This window comes from Narcine bancroftii, chromosome 2, assembly GCF_036971445.1.
Source record: "Narcine bancroftii isolate sNarBan1 chromosome 2, sNarBan1.hap1, whole genome shotgun sequence".
Lineage (NCBI taxonomy): Eukaryota > Metazoa > Chordata > Chondrichthyes > Torpediniformes > Narcinidae > Narcine > Narcine bancroftii.
Genome location: NC_091470.1, coordinates 295154765 through 295175969, shown reverse-complemented (window position 1 = coordinate 295175969; position 21205 = coordinate 295154765). Strand labels below are relative to the sequence as shown.

The 21205-nt window shown below is 43.5% G+C and overlaps 1 long non-coding RNA gene across 7 annotated transcripts in view; it reads left to right on the top strand.

Moving 5' to 3' along the window:
* Positions 1-21205, top strand: part of LOC138755438 (uncharacterized) — a 63048-nt gene that overhangs the window by 26708 nt on the left and 15135 nt on the right. For 3 of the 7 annotated variants that reach the window (XR_011352290.1, XR_011352291.1, XR_011352289.1), the window contains exons 3-5: positions 1411-1585; positions 1883-2130; positions 2264-2448. This is a non-coding gene — a long non-coding RNA (uncharacterized lncRNA). Of the gene's footprint in view, positions 1-761; positions 783-1410; positions 1586-1882; positions 2131-2263; positions 2449-13725; positions 13976-17131; positions 17153-17390; positions 17466-21205 lie in introns of those variants that run through there. The other 4 variants (XR_011352293.1, XR_011352292.1, XR_011352295.1 and 1 more) reach the window with 4 other exon arrangements.

Sequence of the window (21205 nt, the reverse complement as noted above, 5' to 3'; positions counted from 1 at the left end):
AGACAATTGATGTCCAATGATAGTTCATCTCACAGAATGCTGACAACGCCATTGTCGGGAGGTTTAGAGTGTAATGGGATCCACAAGCAAGAATGGTGCTGATGGAACATCTCCTATGTAGTTTTGTAAGATGAGCACTTAACTGATGTGTTTAGTGCAATGAGGAAAATAGGGGAAGGGCGAAGTTGAAGTGTGTGTGTGTGTGTGAAGAATAAATGGTTATATGGTTATATGAAGGTTCATAAGACTTTGTGCAAAGGTTCAAGTTTCCCAAGTTTCTGAAACTGGATGTCATGGCAGGACAGGAGAGGGTTGGATGTTGGGCCATGGTTTTCATGGTCACTGTGGTGTCCTGGAACTCAATGTGGTTAGCTTAGCCCATTGAAGTTCAATTATCCCAGTTTCTTTCCTTGAATTGGCACAGTGTTATTTTCAAAATCTCTTTTGCTATTCTTTTGGTGTTGCTGATTGGAAAAGCCAAGAGCAGGAGTATGTTTTTTGGCTCTTTGAGCCTGCTCCACCCATTCAATAAAATCATAGCTAATCCAATCTGAGTCTCAAGTTCACCCTCCTGCTCTCTCCCATACCTTTTGACAACCTTGTAATCTAAAAGTCAATCTTCACCTTGAATATATTCAGTGACTTACCTTCACAGCTTCCTTGGATGGAGAATTCCAAACATTCACAAGTCACTAAAAGACAAGTTTTATTTTCAGCTACTTGTGTAATAATCATGTTTTTTTTTTGGACCAATTTTTCAGGTCGTCATTCTTTTGACTCCAGTAAGTACCTCCATCATTTAAGGTGTCAGGAGCTTGGAAGGATGCGGTGGTGGCTGGGACCAGGTTGTAGGTCTGCATTCGGGTGTTGGGAGCTTGGATCGGTGGGTGACAAAGGCCTAGGAGAGACTCTGTAGCTGGGACATTGGGGGCTCTGGTGCATGGGTGATTTGGGCAAGAATCCATGATCAGTGTGTCAGGAACTCCAGTGTGTGCTGGGAAAGAATCCATGGTTGGGGTGTCAGGAGCTCTGGTGGGCAGGGTTCTAGGGCCAAGGAGAGAGTCTGTGGCTGGACTTTTGGGAGCTCTGGTGGGAAGGTGGCTGGGGTGAGGATCCATGGTCAGAGAGTCAGGAGCTCAGATGGGTAGGCAGTCGGGGTGTCAGGAGCTCAGATGGGTCGAGGGTTTGTGTTTGGAGCATTGGGAGGTCAGATGGGTGGGTGGGTGGTCAGGGCCAAAAATTTGGGGGGGGGGGGGGTCAGGGAGTGAGGGAGACTCCAATGATCATCTCTGCCACTTACATGGTCTTGTAGATTGACCTCTGATCCATTACCCTACAGCAACTATAAACATGCTGTGATCCATGAGGGGAAAACCCCATTAATCTATTTCAAACTCTTTTGTTTTTCAGACCAGAGTTGTACCCAATCCTTTAGATGTGACATTGTTAACATCAGAACCCTGAACATTTGCATCAGAATTCCCCATTTCTTTACTCCATACTCTTTGCAATCAAAGCCACGCTTAAGTTTTGTCTTGCGATAAGATCATCATTCAGTAGCTTTGAGAATTTTGGTATGGCACAGGTATGATTAAGGGTTGTCTATAATTCAAATTTTTAATTTTTGAAAAATGCTTACAACAACATGGTAACAGGCCATTTTGGTCCACGAGTCCGTGCCGCCCAATTTACACCCATTAACCTACATGCCCAGTATGTTTTGAATGGTGGGAGGAAACCAGAAACCCCTAAGAAAGTCCACACAGACATGGGAAGAACATACAACACCTGACAGACAGCACGGGAAAATATTATGTTTCATCCTGTATCTAAAAGAAAATTGTCTGTCAGGCATAATTTATATGAAACAATCTCTTTTCAGGGTATCACTAATAATTTTGGAAAATGTGAGGTTATCTACTCAAAAGGAAGAATGAAGGATTAAATTATTATTTAAATCAAGATAAACTATAAATTGTTGCTGTATGAAGAGGTCGAGGAAGAACAAAAAAAAATGTAGGAAACATTCGTGGAGCAAGCAGGAAGGTAGTGTTGAGGCCAAGGCTAAATCAGCCACGATCAGATAAGGAGGGTGAATGTCCCACAACATATCCTGCTTCTTGTATTCCTGTAAGTATCCAAGATCCAGACAAGAACACCAGAACGGCTTCCCATGTTCAAAAGAACTCAAAGCCCATTAAAATGGTTAAACTTTTAACTTTATAAATGTTATTAATGTCATTCACTTTCTTTTCCTTTAAAGGGGAAAAGGAACGAGGTATCTATAAGCAAGTGTGCAACACTGCATGACATCCTTGACCATATTTTGAACATGTCTGAAGTCTGAGAGCCTCAAATAAACCAGATACTTTCCAGGGCTCTCCATGCTTCCTGTATTACTCTGCACACTCCACATGCTACTTCACTGGAGGCCAGGAACCCACAGAGGTATATGCATTACAACCTTTTGACTCCAAAATTAGTGTGCTGGCACAGAGCCAAAACTGACTGCAATCCAAATAATACATGAAATAATGTGTTTCAATTACAGGAGTTACACTGCACTGGTCATTTAAACTTAGTCTACACAGTGGAAGTTGGCACAATATTAACAGCTAACCATTTTAAAAACAGTCTATTTATAAAATTAGGAAATTAGAGTAATTGGTTAACATTAGAACTTTGCTATATTGCAATATAAAAGTGTGGCTATAACTGTGTCATAATTGGTAATTAATTAGGCCTAGTTGCAAATATTTCAAGAATGGAATAATGAAGGGAAGAAAATATATATGTAGTAATTAGCAGTTTTATCAGATTTGTGAATGAAAAGTGTTAAATAGGAAAATGGCCCAGAAAGAATTTCTTCATATCGAAAGTGTACCTATTAACAATGCACACAGTGATTATTATCCAAGAATGAATGATTTCCATCGTGAAAATACTCATAATTGGGACTTCACATCCCCTTGAGTAGAGAATTCCAATAATCCACTATCCTTGGGATTAAGACATTTTTCCTCATCTCAGTCCTGCATTGTTTACCAATGATTCTGAGGCACTGACCCTGACTCGACACATGCCAGTCAATGAAAACATCCTCTCTGAAATCGTTATATGATTCAACTTACCCTAATAGGGCAATTCCCCCCACCCCCTCCATTATAGAAATCTGATGCTAAAATATACATATGTAGCGGCAGCTACACTGCTTCTGAAAGAACACACACAACCAGACGGGTTGAGCTCAGTGAGCAGACTAGTCTATTGCAGGCTGTGGGCTGCACTTATACTCCCAGCCCGGACCTGGCTGAGAACTGCGCTGGAGTGCGCTGACGTCACCTGGGCGTCACGTGGTCCCCCATTGTGGGCTTTTGAGCCGCGTGCTGGGAGGAAGGGAAAACCCCCGCCGGTGCCATTTTGGCAGGCTGCCCCGCCGCGTGGCTTACAAGTGGGGCCGGTTCGCCTGCCTAGTGATGAGCCGCCACACAGTCCCCCTCCAGAACCCGCGACAATGTCCTTTTTCACCGGGCAACCTAGCTTCTTGGGCTGGGCTACGACCACAGGCTCAGTAGATCAAGGTGTGCTGGCTTCAGCCTGTCCACGGTAAACAGCTCCCAACTGCCACCAATGTCCAGTGTGAATGTAGAGCCGGAACACTGTACAACCCTGTATGGCCCCTCATATGGTCGCTGCAGAGGTGCCACGGTCAGGCCCCGCCGAACAAAATGTACTCCTTGGAAAGCAGTTCACCAGGAACGTGAGATGGGCGGGTGCCATGCCTGGGCAGCGGTGGGGGTTTGAATGAGTCCAAGCGTGCCCTGAAGAGAGGAAGTTGTTCGTGTGGCAACTGCTGGGGATTGTGAGGTGCGTTGACAAACTCACCAGGTAGTCCCAGCGGTGCACTGTAGACCAGCTCAGCTGATGACGCCTGCAGATCTTCCTTGAGAGTGGAGCGGATGCCCAAGAGCACCCAAGGCAGTTCATCTGCCCAGTCGGGACTGGTGAGGTGGGCCATGAGTGCCAACTTAAGGTGGCGGAGCAGATGTTCGACCAGTCCATTGGCCTGCGGGTGGTAGGCTGTGGCGCAGTGTAGCTGGATCCCCAACCTGTTGGTGAGCTGTGCCCAGAGTGCAGATGTGAACTGGGTGACCAGATCGCTGGTGAGGTGACCCAGGACGCCACACCGGGTGACCCAGCCATGCAACAGTGCTCGGGAGCAGGAGTCAGTGGAGGCGTCTGACATCAGGATCACCTTGGGCCAGCGAGTGGTGCGGTCCATCATCGTAAACAGGTAACGGTTGCCCTGGGAAATGGGTAAGGGCCCGACGGTGTCCATGTGAATGTGGCTGTACCGTTGCCGGATGTGCTCGAACTCCTGTACGGGCGTCCTGGTGTGCCTGTGCACCTTGAATGTCTGGCAATGAGTGCATGTTCTGTCCCAGCCCGTGATTTGCTTCCACAGCCACCATCTGGTCCGTGGATCTGATGGACGGATTTGAAAGGTCGTGGATGTGACGGAAGACCTGCCTGCGCCACTGCTGGGGAACCACTGGTCGCAGGATGCCCATGGAGATATCGCACAGGATGGTGCCTCCGCTGCTCGGAGTCGGGAGGTCTCGGAGTCACAGGCCCATGATGGCACTCTTGAAGGGCCTTGTCTCCTCATCAGACTTCTGGTCCCGGGCGAGCTGGTCGAAGTCGAGGTCGGGCTTCAGCGCACAGATGGCCGGTCGTGACAGTGCATCGGCAACCACCTTGTCCTTCCCAGCCTTGTGCTGAATGTCGGTGGTAAACTACAACACGAAGGAGAGGTGACGCTGCTGGCAGGCCGACCAGGGATCCTTTGCCATCACGAGTGCCTGGGTGAGGGGGTTCGTGGTCGGTGAAGATGGTAAAAGTCCTCCCCTCTAAAAAATAGCAGAAATGCTGCATCGCCAGGTACATGCCCAGTAATCACGGTCGAAGGCACTATACTTGCTTTCTGGCGGGTGGAGCAGGCAGCTGAAGAATGCCAGTGGCTTCCAATGTCCATTCACCTGCTGCTCCAGGACGGCACTGACAGCTTTGGCAGAGGCATCGACAGAGAGTGCCATATGCAAGTCGGTATGCAGGTGGGCGAGCATGGTGGCCTTTGCAAGGGCATCCTTGGTGGCCTCGAATGCGGTGCAGGCTTTTGGGTTCCAAGCGAGCATTTTGTGCTTGGCTGTGAGGAGGGCAAATAGCGGCTGCATGATTGCGCGCAGCTCCCGGGATGAAGCGGTTGTGAAAGTTGACCATACCCGTGAACTCCTGCAGCCCCTTGAGGCTGTCCGGGCGAGGGGACTCCCTGATAGTGGTGACCTTTGCAGCAGCAGGCGTGGCACCTTCGGCCGTGATGGTATGGCCCAGGAACTGCATGGACGCTTTCCTGAACTTGCACTTGGCCAGGTTGATGGTAAGGCTGAAATTGGCCAGCCGGGAGAAAAGGGCACGTAGGTAGGCCTTGTGTTGCGCCTGGTCCTTGCTGGCGATGAGGACGTCGTCTAAATAAATAAAGACAAAATCCAAGTCCCTACCCACAGAGTCCATGAGGCTCTGGAAGGTCTGAGCGGCGTTCTTGAGCCCGAATGGCATGTGCAGGAATTCGAGCAAGCCAAAGGGGGTGATGATGGCTGTCTTGGGTATGTCCTCAGGGTGCACCGGGATTTGGTGATATCCACGCACCAGGTCAACCTTGGAGAAAACCCTCGCACAATGCAGGTTGGCCATAAAGTCTTGGATGTGAGGGATGGGGTAACGGTCAGGAACTGTTGCCTCGTTGAACCGTCGATAGTCTCCGCAGGAATGCCAGCCGCCGGAGGCTTTCGGGACCATGGGCTGTCAGACTACCAAATGATCCCCAGTTCCAACAGGTACGAAAACTCCTCCTTTGCCACCTGGAGCTTGTCACGTGGAAGCCAGTGTGCCTTGGTGTGAACCAGTGGGCCCTAGGTGGGGATGAGGTGGAAAACCCCGTGGTGCGGCGAGGCAGCGGAGAACTGTGGCTTGAGGAGTGTTGGGAACTCATCCATGATTCTCTGGAACTTGTCTCTGGGCGTGCTGATCGTGGCCATCTGCGGTTGCTCCAAGCGGGAGGCGTCAAGGCAAATGGCCTGGAAGGTACGAGTGTCCACCAGGCGCCTACCTCAAATGTACATCAGAAACCCGTGTTCGAGGAGGAAGTCTGCACCCAGGATGGCGGTCGGGAGGGACAAGATGGCGAACCTCCATGCGAAATTTCATTGGCCGATCTGGAAGTGTACTGTCTTGTCTCCATACGTCTGGATTTCTGATGCATTGGCTGCATGGAGGAGAGGTCCACAAGGTCGGTTCCTGGACTCGACGCTGTGGCCGGGATGATCCTGATCTTGGCTCCATTGTCAATGAGGAACTGCCAGCTGCTGACTGAGTCCCATAGGTAGAGGAGGCTGTGTCCTTGGCCAGCTGCTGCAGCCATTAACAGCGGCCGGCCTGGTCGTTTCCCTGGAACGAGCAGGGCTGATGACACTTCTGAGCCTTGGCCCCCCAGCGCTGGTGGTAGAAGCAGAGTCCTGAAGCGGATAGTGGCCTTGGTTGTGGTCTTGGGGACCCCTGCAGGGACCGGATGCTCTAGTGCAGTGCGAGGGGCGGTCTTAATGTGGTTGTGCCCATGCCTCATGACCTGCTGAACCGCTGAGCCATCCGGGAATCATGTGAGCCATAGCGCTTGGGCCTTCTGGGCGACCTTCCTTGGGTCGGTAAAGCTCTCTTGGACCAGCAGCAGCTGGATGTCCCTGGGCATATGGTCAAGGAAAATGCGCTCAAAGAGTGGGCAGTTGGTGTGCTCACCCATGAGCGCGAGCATCTCATCCATCGGCTCCATCGGGGACCTGTCCCCCAGGGCATCAAGGTGCACCATCCGAGCGGCACGTTGGTGTCTGGAATGTCCGAGGGATCCAGTAAGCACTCGCTTGATGGTCTTGTATTTGTCTTCAGCGGGTGGGTGCTGAACGAGGTTCAGCACATGTCTGGTGGTGGCCTGGTCCAGGGTAGCAACCACATGGTAGAATTTGGTCATGTCAGACAAAATCTGGTGGAGGTGAAACTGAGCCTCCGTGTGGCCGAATCAGGTCTCCAGCTCCTGAACCCAGGATTCAGGCAGTTTCACTGCTATAGAGCTGATCCCAGGCTCGCTCATGATGGGTTCAAAAACGTTTGTACCAGTCGGGGTCACCAATTGTAGCGGCAGCTACCCTGCTCCTGAAAGAACACACACAACCAGACGGGTTGAGCTCAGTGAGCAGACTAGTTTATTGCAGGCTGCTGGGCTGCACTTATACTCCCAGCCCAGATCTGGCTGAGAACCACACTGGAGGGCGCTGACGTCACCCGGGCGTCATGTGGTCCCCCAGCGTGGACTTCTGAGCCCAGTGCTGGGAGGAAGGGAAAACCCCTGACGGCGCCATTTTGGCCGGCTGCCCACTGCGTGGCTTACAAGCGGGACCAGTTCGCCTGCCTAGTGTTGATCCGCCACACATATTTAATAATATTATGGAATATGGTCATCTTCTAAACCACACATAGACTTAACCTAAATGTCTTGATTCAGAATTGTGCCAGTTATATCTATGAAATAGATTTCAGACTTATTGTTAGAGAACATACATGAAATAACATACAACCCTGAGACTCTTTTCCCTGTGGCTGAGGTAGAATTGCCACTTATTGGTAGTGTAAAAAAACTGTATATAACGTACACATGTAAACAAATAAAGAACTGTTAACAGATAATGAATGTAAAAAAATGCACAATACAGAGAGAATAAAAGAATCAATAAAGAACAGAAGTAAGAGTCCTTAAATGCAGCTGTTCCTAAACCTGGTGGTGTGAGTCTTGTGGCACTTAAACCTCTTTCTCGGTAGCAGCACCGAGAACAGTGCATGTGCTGGGTGGTGTGAATCCATGATGATTGCTGCTGCTCTCTGACAGCAATATTTCCTGTAGATGTCCTTGATAGTGGGAAAGATTTTGCCTGTGATGTCCTGGGCTGTGTCCACTAACTTTTGGAAGGCTGTGATGCAGCCAATCAGCACATTTTCCATCACACATCTGTAGAAAGTTTCCAGGGTTTCTGGTGTCGTACCAAACCTTCACAAACTCCTGAGGAAATGGAGGTGCTGACGTGCTTTCTTCACGATGCCATTAGTGTGTTGGGTCCAGGAAAGATCCTCTGAGATAGTGACTCCCAAGAACTTAAATTTGCTCACCCTCTCCACCTCGGATTCTCCCAATGATCACTGGATTGTATACTTCTGGTTTTCTATTCCTGAAGTCAACAATCAGCTCCTTCATTATGGTGACATTGAATGCAGAGTTCTTGTTGGTGCACCATTTAGCCAAATTTTCAATCTCCCTCCTGTATGCTGACTCAGCACCTTTTTCTATACAGCCCACAACCATGGTATACTCGGCAAATTTGTAGATGGTGTTATTGTTGTACCAAGCCACATAGTTTTAGATGTCAAGTGAGTAGAGCAGAGGGCTAAAAATGCAACCCTGTGGTGCTCCATTACTGATGGAGATTGTGGAGAAGGTGTTCTTACCAATCCTCACTGATTGTGGTTTGGAGGTGAGGAAACCCATGATCCAATTACACAGTGGGGTGTTGATTTCTAGGTCTTGGAATTTGCTGATCGATTTTGAGGGGATGATGGTGTTAATGCTGAACTGTGGTCAATAAAGAGCATCCTGATGAATGCATTTTTGCTGTCCAGGTTTTCCAGGTGTTTGTGTATAATCAGCGAGATGGCATTCACCATAGACCTGTTGCTATGTTAGGAGAACAGAATGTATCCATATCGCAGATCAGACAAGGGCTAATTTACTTCAGCACCAGCCTTTCAAAACATTTAATCACTGTTGATGTAAATGCTACTGGTCATTAAAGTAGGTCACTCCACTCTTCTTGGGATTTTCTTTATTGATGACTGTTTGATACAGGTGGGTATCACATCCTGCTGGAGTGAGACTTTGAAGATATTCATGAATACGTTGGCAAGTTGGCCAACACAGATTTTTAATACACGGCAGGTATTCTGTCAGACTGGATGCTTTCATCGCATTCACTCTCCTGGAGGCAGCACGCACGTCATGCTCAGATACGGATGGGATAGGATCATCAGAGGGGGTGGGGATGTGGATAGGCGGTTCTTTGCTGTTACTGTGGTCAAATCAGGCATAGAAGGCATTGAGTTCCTCTGGGAGTGAAGCTTTGCCATCTGCTACTGCATCGGATTTAGCTTTGTAGCAGGTTATTTCATTTAGGCCCTGACACAGCTGTCAGGGGTCCCTTGTTGTTTTCGCTTTGTGCAACAGATTGTGCACACAACTATATAGAGTCACAAAAGATCTCACCTAACCTTTGGTTTCAGCTTCCGAAATTGTAGCTTTCTAGATTTCCAAAGCTGTATGATTAAAGTTACTTTGCAATCCTTCCATTTAGTTTATCAAATGAAACATCTTTTGAGTGGTGCCAGTGGATTTGGAAAAATAATAAATATATCCGAGCCTTTGTCCATTAATAAATTGCTTTTTAGACTTCATTTTGAGTACAAGGACACAAGAAAATAGGATGAAAAGGATCACCAGAGCCTCAAGCTGGCATGCATAGGACATTCCAGAACTCGGATCTTCTTCTGAGCCAGTTCAGGATAACTCTCAATTCACAAATCCTTCAAAAATGTTTCCATCTTCTCTTTAAATACTTGTGATTTAGCTTTCTCTGCTCTTCAAAGTAGAGGAATTCAGTTAACCCTCTATGAGAAGAAATTCCTGTTCACCTCTGTTTCAAATGATTCCCCTCACCTTGTTACTATGTCCCTTTGTTCAAGGCTCTTGCACTAGAGAAAGCATCTCAACATTTACCTTGTCATGATTTCATAAATACTAATAAGTTTCAATAAGATCACCTTGATTCACCTAAACTTCAAAGAATACCGATCAAATTTTTGTATCCATTTCTGGCACAACAAACCTTATGTCTCGGCAATTTCCCAAGTCTGTAATTTCTGTGACTGGCTCCAGTGCTAATGGATCCTTCCTTAAATAATGGGACTGAAACTGTGCATAGTGTACCTCACCAGCACCCTGTACAATAGTAACAATACTATTTATGAACTCAAACTCTTTGCAATAACCATTTAAAATCTTTCAATATCCACTTACAGGCCAATAGCCAATCTGTTTCCTTCCTCATTACCTGCTCCACCTGCAGGGTAACCTTGTGCATTTTATGCAAAAGAGCAGTTAAATCCTTTTGTACTCCATTCATTCCCAGCCTCTCTGGTTTTAGATAATGATCTATCTTTTAATTCAGACACACTTTTTGCTCCCACCCTCATTATTTGCTTAAAGAACATCTCCTTCTGTTCTGCTCGAGGAATCTGAAAGCCCAATTTGAGTCTTGAGCTGTCCTTTTTTCTTAATTTTTGCTCTTAACAGTCACAAGATATTTTTCAAAAATAGTACTTTGTCATAAAATCTTCATAAATATAATGCATATTGTTTCTTTCAGTACACCTTCCCATCATTTGTCCTTTGTATGTGCTTTTTGAACGAACATTCTGAGTGGTTGCTCAGTGTTCACAAGTAGCAGAGCCTTAATCTATGGGTGTTATCCCCCCCCCCCCCCACCGCCCCCCACCGCCCCCCACCGCCCCACAGTGCCTTTTTACAGCAGCTACACTACACATCAGTCATACCTGGGAGTGTGGTCCAGGGTCATGGAATGTGCTAGTACACAACCTTCCTTCTAAGGCGCTTCTTTACGTGGGGCGGCTATTGAATTTTAGACAGATAGGGACCATCTTTTACTAAAATGACAATCTCCAAGCAGAACTGCAGCAGCCGCAGATGTTGTCTCTGAGCAACCTCTCCTCTCCTCCCCTGGGAACAACCCAGAGTCCTCTTTTCCTCTGATGAAGAGATGCACATCAGTAAAGGCCACCTATCCCTTTCCAAATGACTCCATCCCTGCATGGGAAAGGTCTAATTCCTAAAGCATTCCCAGCACAAGGCAGCTTGCGGTGGTTCTGAAGTTCCAAAATTGGAAAAAGAATGGGTCCTTGTTAACACTAGACAAGCAAGTTCTGGCAATGAGCTGGTCAGCCAAGTACCCTAGTAAATTTGTTCAAGTAATCATCTGACAGGATCTGCCTTTGCCATTTCCCACAGGACCTTTATGTTCTGTCCAGACTATTTGATTTTCAGATGTTAAAGGAAATATGCTGTGCAAACTTTTCTCTGAGAGGCAGATTGTGCAGAGTGGTTCAGCAGAAAGAAATGTTCTTCTGTTACATGGTCAGGCCCACTATTTGAAGGAACAGGAAAGATAAAACTTCACTATGTGGTGAATCTTGATGCTTGAGTGTCCAAGGTCTATGCAAAGCTTGATGCAGCCATACACAAATCTAGCAACTAGGCTGAGGGCCAGGATGGGTGCAATTAAACCACTTTCTTGAGATATTTATACAATACATCTCTGTAAATATGTTTTAATTTGACCTCCAGATTAAATGGAAGATTATTTGCATGACTGTTGATTGGGATATAGCCCACATCTGCTCACATATAACAACATTAAGGGCACCTGATAACCAGGTTCTTTCCAGACATCAAATTAGAGAGAAGCTCCTGCATTCCCATTTTCTAGTTTATTTTGGGAATACTGTATGTGGATGCCCAAGCTCTCACGAATCACGTCCAAGACACCCTCAGGTAATGAGTGTTGGTGGCAATAACAATAACTAAACTATAAGGCCTTGGTTGGCTATGATAATCCTTGGTTCCTGAAGCCAATTTAGACTGGTCCGGGAACCATATAAATAGTGTAAAGTCAACAAATAACCATTGTTTATTTATGATTCTACTCGGGCTGTCTCATGACCTTTGTAGTCTGGAGCTCACTGCTCACATGTTACAGTAACTCAGGCATAAGGGTGTGTGTTTGAAATCAGGACATCATCATAAATACATATATGAATAGCGAATGGAAATAGAACCTAGCACACTATGGGCTCTTCAGCTCATGATGTTGTACCGATCTTTATAAACCTACCCCATGATCAATCTATCCCTTCTCCCTCATAGTCCATAACTTTCCATTTTTCTTTCATCCATGTGCCTATCCAAGAGTCTTTTAAATACCCCTATTGCACCAGCCTCCATCACCAACTCTGTCTATGCATTCCAGGCACCCATCACTCACTGTGTCAAAAAACCTACCTCTGATGTCTCCCTTAAACTTTCCTTCACTCACTTCAAATAGATGTCCTCTGGTATTGGCCATTGATGATCTGAGAAAAAGATATTAGCTGTCCACCCTATCTATGCCTCTTACAATCATATACACCTCTTTGAAGGCACCTGTAATCCACTATCAATCCAAAGAGGAAATTCCTATCTCATTCAACCTTTCATTGAGTCGTAGTCATACTGCATGATACAGGCCTTTCAGCCTATCTTTCCCTCGCTGACCACGCTGACATTCACACGTCCCACCTGCTTGCAATTGCCCAATATCCCTCTAAACCCATTCTATCCATTTATCTATCCCATTATTTCCTTAAACATTGCAATAGTATCTGCCTCAACCACCTCCTCCAGCAGCCCACTCCATATACTACTACATTCTGTGTAAAAAAAGTTATCTGTCAGGTTCCTGTTAAGATTCTTCCCCTCACCTTAAGCCTATGTCCTCTAGTTATTGATTCACCTACACTAGGCAAAAGACTCTGTGTTCACCTGAAATATATCTCTCATAATTTTGTATACCTTTAAATATGAGATCATCCCTCATTCTCCTGCACTCCAAAGAATAAAAGAGTAGCCTGATCAACCTCTCCCTATCACTCGTAAACCATGATCTCCAATCCAGAAATCAAGAGAAATAAGAGTCCTGGCCTTAATTTTTTAAACATCTCTGGATTCAGAAAGGTGCCTGGGGTGAGGAGAATTGGCAATGTTACCCCTGTATATATAAAATGGTGTGGGGACAAATCCAATAACTATAGACCAATCAATTTAGCTTTCATTGTGGGAAGTTCTAGAAACAATAATAAGGAGCGAAATTAGTAGTCATTTGGATTGGTTAAAGAAAGGAAGCATGGATTTGCAGAGTTGGACACAACACTCCATTAACAAGTAACAGAAGACTGATGAGGGAAATGCAGCTGAAGTGATAAAATATTGAAAAATAAGGTTATTGTAGCGCAATCATTAACCACCAGCAAGCTTGAAGCAAGTGATTAAAGGCTTTAATAACCTGAAATATCAGGCACGTATTTACATGCTGCTGGCCCGGATCCAAGGAGGGAGGAGACTAGAGCTATCAACCTTTATTGCGAATCTTGCATGGAGGAGTTAGAGAAGAGCTACAGGGCCAGAGGCAGGCCAGCCTGTAGTGAGGTCACCTTCTGCACTACCGTATTCCACCACAGTTATGTTTTGTTAAAATGAATGAATGAATACAAAGGAGGGAGTACAAATCTAAAGGGAGCAAAAAAAAGGAGAAATTTTGGGGTGTAAGCTTGTTAAAAGTGAAAGGGCAATTTGTGAAAATTAATTAAAAAGCAGAGAGAGATCAAGTTCAGATTTATTGTCAGAGTACATAGATGACATCACATACAACCCTGATTTTCTTTTTCTTTTTCTTTTTGGATTATCAGAGCTAGGAAGTCATGTTGAACTTCGATGAAGCAATGGTTTGGCTATGAATGGAGTGTTGTGTCCAACTCTGCAAAATATGAATTAGGAAAAATGTTATGACTTTGAAAAACATGCAGAAGAGACATACCAATTGATTCCAGGATTGAGAATAGACTGGAGAAGCAGGTGCTGTTCTCCTCGGACCAAAGGAGGTTCTGAAGAGAGCCAAGAGAGAGTCATTAAAATCATGCAATATATGGAGAAAAGATGGTGAGGAACTGTTCCATTGTCAGATGATCACAAACCAGGAAACATAAAATAATGATGACTTAAAAAAGGATCAAAATGCTATGAAGAAACATTTTTTAACAAGGATGGGTTAGAGTCCAGAATTTACAGCAAGGAATAGATTCAATAGAGGCAGATTCAATTATGGTGTTCAAAAAGGACCTGAAAGGAGAGAATTTGCAGGATGATGGGGAGAGGGTGGAGCAGTGGATCAGCTGATTGGCTCTTGCAGGAGTCAGTATGAACTCATAACACTACGTGATTCTCTCTGAGCTGCAACCATTCCATGAAGCAGATGTAAAATATACCTGTGTGTTATTTTGAAAAATGGGCTGGAGAATTATCACTTGTGTCATGTTTAATATTAATTCCTCATTCAACATCATAAAAGCAGGTACTGATCGCATTGCTGCTTGTGGATGTCTAAACTGACTGACCTAATTCCTATATTACAGCAGCATTGATACTTGGAGAAACATTTCTTTGTTATAAAATGCTTCAGGACGGGTTTATGAGAGTGCTCTGCACATACACTTCCTTGCTTCTCATAATATGTTAATTTCATTTTAGTTAAAAATAATTTCAACAATCTGTCCTAAAAATATAAACAATTAGGATGATATTACGATTCATATATATGCTACCTTCAGTCAACTTTCAGTCAATCCAGATTAAAATAACAAATTATGACCAGCAGCCACAGAGATGCTTTGAGTCACAGTAAGTTATCATGGTGTAGGTATTTAATTGTGAAATTGTCCCTCAGAATCAGAATTTTTAAAAAGTGAATTGACCTACGGTCTTGCCCTCATGTCAAGGATGACACTCCTTCACACCCCCAACTCCCATATCATCATTGCGAACAGGCACCTAAATTTAATCAAACAAATCTTCCCATTAATTTGGAAGATTTTATATCAAATACAAAAGGTGATAATCAGCTCAATACTTCTGTGAAGAATGAAACATTTCATCTCTTGAATGATTCCTCAACTTCATTAAAAGAAATCTTTGAATGTAAAGCTCTCAAACGCTCCTGAACTGAAGAATCAGTTTCATCATGGCGCCAGCTAAAATCCAGAAAATTCAATTGTTCCACTTAGAGCAGAGATAAAATACCAGGGACATCAGTTCTTTTTTTTGAGGAAAGTAGCAATAATGAATGGAAAATTTAATTCTCTACATTCAAGACAATTGCTTGAAATGGTTTACGTTCCTCCCTTAGAATCTTTTACCCTTATTTCCTATGACTATCTCCTTCAAGAGCAGTTGGCTGATTTGTAGTTTGATATTCAAGGTCACCTCCCAGTCTACAGGACTGGGCATGTGTGAGCTCTATCATCCCACTCTTTATGGAGTTGTATCCTCGAACTGCAGTGAAAGGTTATTAACCTTTCCCAGACTTGATTTTGACCGCTCCACAGTGAATTATAACCTTGAATCTGCTTTCTCTCATTTTAAATTTAAGTTTGCAATTCATTTACCTGATACAGAAATCTTTTATATTTAGCTTTCTATTTTGTTTCAGATTAGAATGGCATTGCTAACCATTTCTTTGATGTAAATTTACACTTCTTCCAAGGATTATCAATTTTGTGAGTGTGTAAATAGCATCAAGTCAATGAGGTAATGAAGGTCAGTGGATAAAACACAGGAAAGCTGCTGCTATGAACTTGCAGGGATTGATTAATGACTTTCAGTTTTTCTCACTGTACTATCTACATCAAAGCATCCAGCAGCAATGCTAAGAATTCACAGAGACGAACAATGCATAAAAGAACACATACATCATGCTGACATACATAAAGCTGAATGAGAAAGAGTAAAAATAGAGACCTCTATTGTATATCTGCTAACATACAAAAAAAAACTATGGGCCTTGTGGGTCAGAATTAACCTTATGCATCATAATTTATTCCACTTTGCATCTAGTTTAGCAGCTGAGTTCATTACAGACAATACTGTCTAAAGAAATATCCCAGATGGTTTCTATTAATTATCTTCATAATTGAATAGATTAGTTATATATGAATATATTATAATGAGGCATTTTCACTCTCTGAGGAAAACCAGTTGTCTTCTATCAGTTATGAATTACAACTGATAGTGTAAATTCACGTTGAGTATTGGATTGCACCAAATTAATTCAGACGTTGGTACTATTTTCCCAAATAATATTTGCAATCGTGCTTTCATTGCATTATGCAATCATAATCAGGGCCAGTTTCTTGACTATTTGTTTGACTAAGGGGGTCAGAAAAAAAATTCTCCTGATTTTTACCACCAAGAATTCCTGTCTGTACAATTGGTTTGGATTATTGTTTCAAAGGCTGATGGGATTTTATCAAGTTTTTTCCTTTCTCAAACTGTTACATGGCCGTATGGAGTAGTGAGCCAATATATATTGTTGACGACTGAATGATCCTACCTCTATTCCAATTGTAACTTGACCTATGCTAATTTCTTGTCGCCATTTAACAAGGAGTTTTGCACGAGAAGACTCTTCTTGCTATATTTCACATTGTACAAAAGCTGTTATATTGATGAGAAGTTTGTATGAACGTTTTTTTTACAGCCCCAGGATTTTAATGGTAATGGTACGGTTAGTGTTAGTGGGTTTAAGCCCAACACGATTACAGAATCACCACTGTCTGTGAGGTGCTTTTATGTTTCCCTGTGACCTGAGTGGCTTTTCTCTGAGTGTTCTGCTTTTCTCCCACCTTTCAAAATGTACAAGGTGGTTAGGTTAATTAGTTTAATGGGTGGCTTGGATTTCAGTGACCGGAATAGGATTCTACCATGTTGTGTCGTTAAAAGTTAAAACAATAAATAATATAGGCTGTAAACTCAGTGGGTTTACCTGTTAGGAAGATGTGAAGGGAATGAAAGCCTCAGATTAAGTCCATTTCTGTCAGGTTTACTAAATAAAACTGTAGTAGGATGTACCTGTCTAAGCAGGAGTCCAATTATTCTATTCAGAGCCTATGTCAAGAATATGTCTTAATATAAAAAAAATCTATAATTTCCAATGTTAAACCTATCTATTAAACTTTTTGAAAAGAGGAAAGTTAATGCTGAAAATGAAAAGATCTGGTTCTAACCAAAGCTTCTAAATTTCTTTTCCCGACCATTTTACAGGAAATTATTCACCTTGTAATATTCAGCTCAAATTGTCTCTGCATATCTCTGCAGCATATCATCTGGATTGGTTTTTAGAAACTAGCACCTCTGCACAGCTGAATAAAGAATTCGTGTAAAACTCAGAGGACACAGAGCATGGATTTAATAATTATTTATTTCAAGTTCAGTGGAAGAGTCAATAAATTGACTGTCTTTTTTTACAATAGCCTTGATAAATAGATTTGCAGGTCTTTTCTGTATTTTCTTTTGTTGCCAGTGAGTGAAGTATATCATTGCCAGGAATGTTGGTTGAATACTCAGCAGGTGATGTGAACTGTCATCTCCAGGATAGGTATGTATAATGTGAAATAACAACAAAACTTACGCAGCTGAATATATGAATTCACAAAGGATATACCAAACTGTGCATTGCATTTATCTACCTTTTGCTCATGTATGCAGTTTTTCCTTTTAACGTTTTATATAGCTTATCTTGAACAATTTTTAGCACAAATATTCTAATAACACGAGACAAAAAGTTTTTTTCAAAATATTTGCTTCCTGAAAAAAAATATTGGGGATTAGGATAGACAACTTGAAGTTGAACACAAAGACAATTTCAGATTTCTTCATCATGTAGGAATTTGGAGAAACATTAAATTAACTTTTACTGAATTTAGCATATTTAATTGCATGATGATGCTGACTTCAACTGACCTAAAAATGTTTTCCTGCTGATTTTCATTTGTACTCAGCATCTGATGCCTCCTGCGTCAGTGCCCAACAATAGTCGGCCAGCATTGATGGATTTCAATTGTCCTGATATTGCTTTTCCATGGTCACAATGTCCTGGTGAAACCTTGCACCGTGTTTGTCACTGACTGCACCAAGATCAGCAGGGAAGAAGTCCAAGTGCAAATGCAGACGAACTTTCAAAGACATGTTGCACGTCATGGTTTTGTGTGCTTGAAGTGAATTTAAAATATGACAGGAAATCACAAAACATGACACATCTAAAAATTTTTAAGGTGATTTTCGTGATCAGCTGCCCAAAATCTATAAAATACACCTAAAAGTACTCAGGAAGCAAAATCTTTGTTCTCCAGTGTAATGCTGGAGTGTAATGCTCCATTTAGCTCTCTGTAAATTACAGGACTTGCTGAACACACCATTCAGGTGTCAAGTTTATTGCTTCAACACAATATCAAATCAGTCTAAGAATCTTTTTATAATTGTACATGCACTTTATTTTAGGAATGGCCAATAATTTGTTCCTTTGCTGGATATTGCTGCTGGGGCTGGAAGGGCAACAAGTATCAGGCAGATGAAAGTGTGCCTTTCTCCACCTTCATGTTCTTTCTGGAGCACTTACGAGAAGTCTGCTTCCCATGGTAATGGTGTCTAAAGCTAGAAATCCTAGGATGAACATGAGAGGGAGAAGGTTTATTGAGGATCTGAGAGGTAATTTTTCGCACAGTTGGTAGAGTGGCATAAGGTGCCAGAGAAGGTGGTCAAGGTAGGAAGACTAGCAAGTTTTAAGTGGCACCTATTCAGGGACTTGAATAGAGGGAGGTAGAATTAATGCAGGCAAATGAAATTAATGTGATGATAGATATGATGGTTGGCTGAAGGGCCTGATTCTATTCTATATAACTGTATGATTCCAGGTCTTTAACCTCTCATGATTTTGCACATCTCTATCAGGAGTCCAACATCAGAGAGCCAGCAGGGAAGTCATTGGTAGAGCTGGACTCTCACAATCTGATTTTCATGGGAGGATAAATGCTGCAAGTTTACCATGGAACGGCTGGCATTTCTCATCAGGTTCTGATCATTTTCAAATGAAGGTGAACAGAACGGTGGATCCTTAAGCCTCTTTCTAAATGTAGGGTCGCTGTGCTACATGCCAGAGATAAGGACCGGAAAGTTGAGCCGTATGGTGAACAGGCTTATCGTGGACAATTTTTGCCCAGAATATATGTAAATACAGTGGCAGAGGGAACAGAAAATCTCTAATGCCAACTAAAAGGCATAGAAGATAGGAGCAGGAGTAGGTCATTCGACCCTTCGAGCCTGCTCCGCCATTCAACGAGATCATGGCTGATCTTAAAGTTCAGTACCCCGTCCCCGCCTTCTCTCCGTAACCTTTAATACCCTTATACTGAAGAAATAGATCTAATTCCCTCTTAAATAGATTTAATGAACCTGCCTCTACTGCCCTCTGTGGCAAAGAATTCCACAGATTCACCACCCTCTGGGACAAGAAATTCCTCCTCATCTCGGTCCTAAATGGTTTGCCTATTATCCTCAAACCATGGCCCCGGGTTCTGGATTTTCCCATCATTGGAAACATCCCTTCTGCATCCATTCTGTCCAGTCCTGCCAGAATTTTATGTCTCTATGAGATCCCCTCTCAATCTTCTAAACTCCAGCGAGTACAATCCCAATTTGCGCAATCTTTCCTCATAAGTCATTCCTGCCATTCCAGGTATCAGCCTGGTGAATCGCCTCTGCACTCCCTCCATGGCAAGAACATCCTTCCTTAGATAAGGTGACCAAAACTGCACACAATACTCCAGGTGGGGTCTCACCAAGGCCCTGTACAGCTGCAGTAAGGTATCCTTATTCCTATACTCAAACCCTCTTGTTATGAAGGCCAACATACCATTTGCCTTTTTAACCGCCTGCTGTACCTGCATGCTCGCCTTCAGAGACTGATGTACAAGTACCCCTAGGTCTCTCTGCACTTCCCCATCTCTTAATCTATTGCCATTCAAATAGTAATCTGCCCTCCGGTTTGTATTACCAAAGTGGATAACCTCACATTTATCCACATTGTAGTGCATTTGCCATGTATCTGCCCAGTCCCTCAATTTATCCAAATCACACTGGAGCTTCCTGACCTCCTCTTCCGTGCACACAACCCCTCCTAGCTTAGTGTCATCTGCAAATTTGGAGATATTACATCCAATCCCCTCATCCAGATCATTAATGTAAATTGTGAACAGCTGGGGTCCCAGTACAGATCCCTGTGGTACCCCACTGGTCACCGCCCGCCACTCAGAAAACGAGCCATTTATCCCAGCTCTCTGTCTTCTACCTGCCAGCCAGTTCTCAATCCACATCAATACTTTGCCCCCAATCCCATGAGCCTTGATTTTGGAAGCCAGTCGTTTATGCGGGACCTTATCAAAGGCCTTTTGGAAGTCCAGGTACACCACATCCACTGGCTCTCCCCCATCTATTTTACCTGTCACCATCTCAAAGAATTCCAATAGATTTGTCAAGCATGATTTACCTTTTGTAAATCCATGTTGACTCCGTCTGATCCCTTCTCTGTTAATCATATGCTCCGCTATTACATCCTTAATAATGGATTCCATCATTTTGCCCACTATTGATGTAAGGCTCACCGGCCGATAATTCCCCGCTTTTTCTCTACCCCCCTTTTTAAATAGTGGAGTAACATTAGCTACCCTCCAATCCATGGGTACTGATCCTGAGTCTATCGAGTTCTGGAAAATAATTCTTAAAGCATCTGCTATCTGAATGGCCACTTCCTTGAGTACCCTAGGATGTAGATTATCAGGCCCTTGGGATTTATCTGCCTTCAATCCCATCAATTTCCCCAAGACCATGTCCTTAGAGATACTGATTTCTTTCAGTTCCTCCCTTGTTTCCCAACATCCTTGGGAGGTTATTTGTATCCTCTCTTGTAAAAACAGAACTAAAGTAAGAATTTAATTGGTCTGCCATTTCCTTATTCCCCTTTATATATTCCCCTGATTCCGATTGCAAAGGACCTACTCTGGATTTCACCAATCTTTTCATCTTGAACCAAGTTTGTAAGTCATTTTTACTCACTAATATTAGATATTAAATCATATTTTATATTCACTAACATTAGAGCTTTCTTTTAAACGTTATAAATTATATTAACTCAGCTTAAGGACTCAAAGGTCTGTGATTGTTTGGATTAATTGGAGAATTGGAAACAAAGTTTCCTCCTCACTGATTATCAACACAGGCTCACCCCAAAGATGTACGCTTAACCCTTTGCTCTACTCGTTATACACCCATAACTGTGTGGCC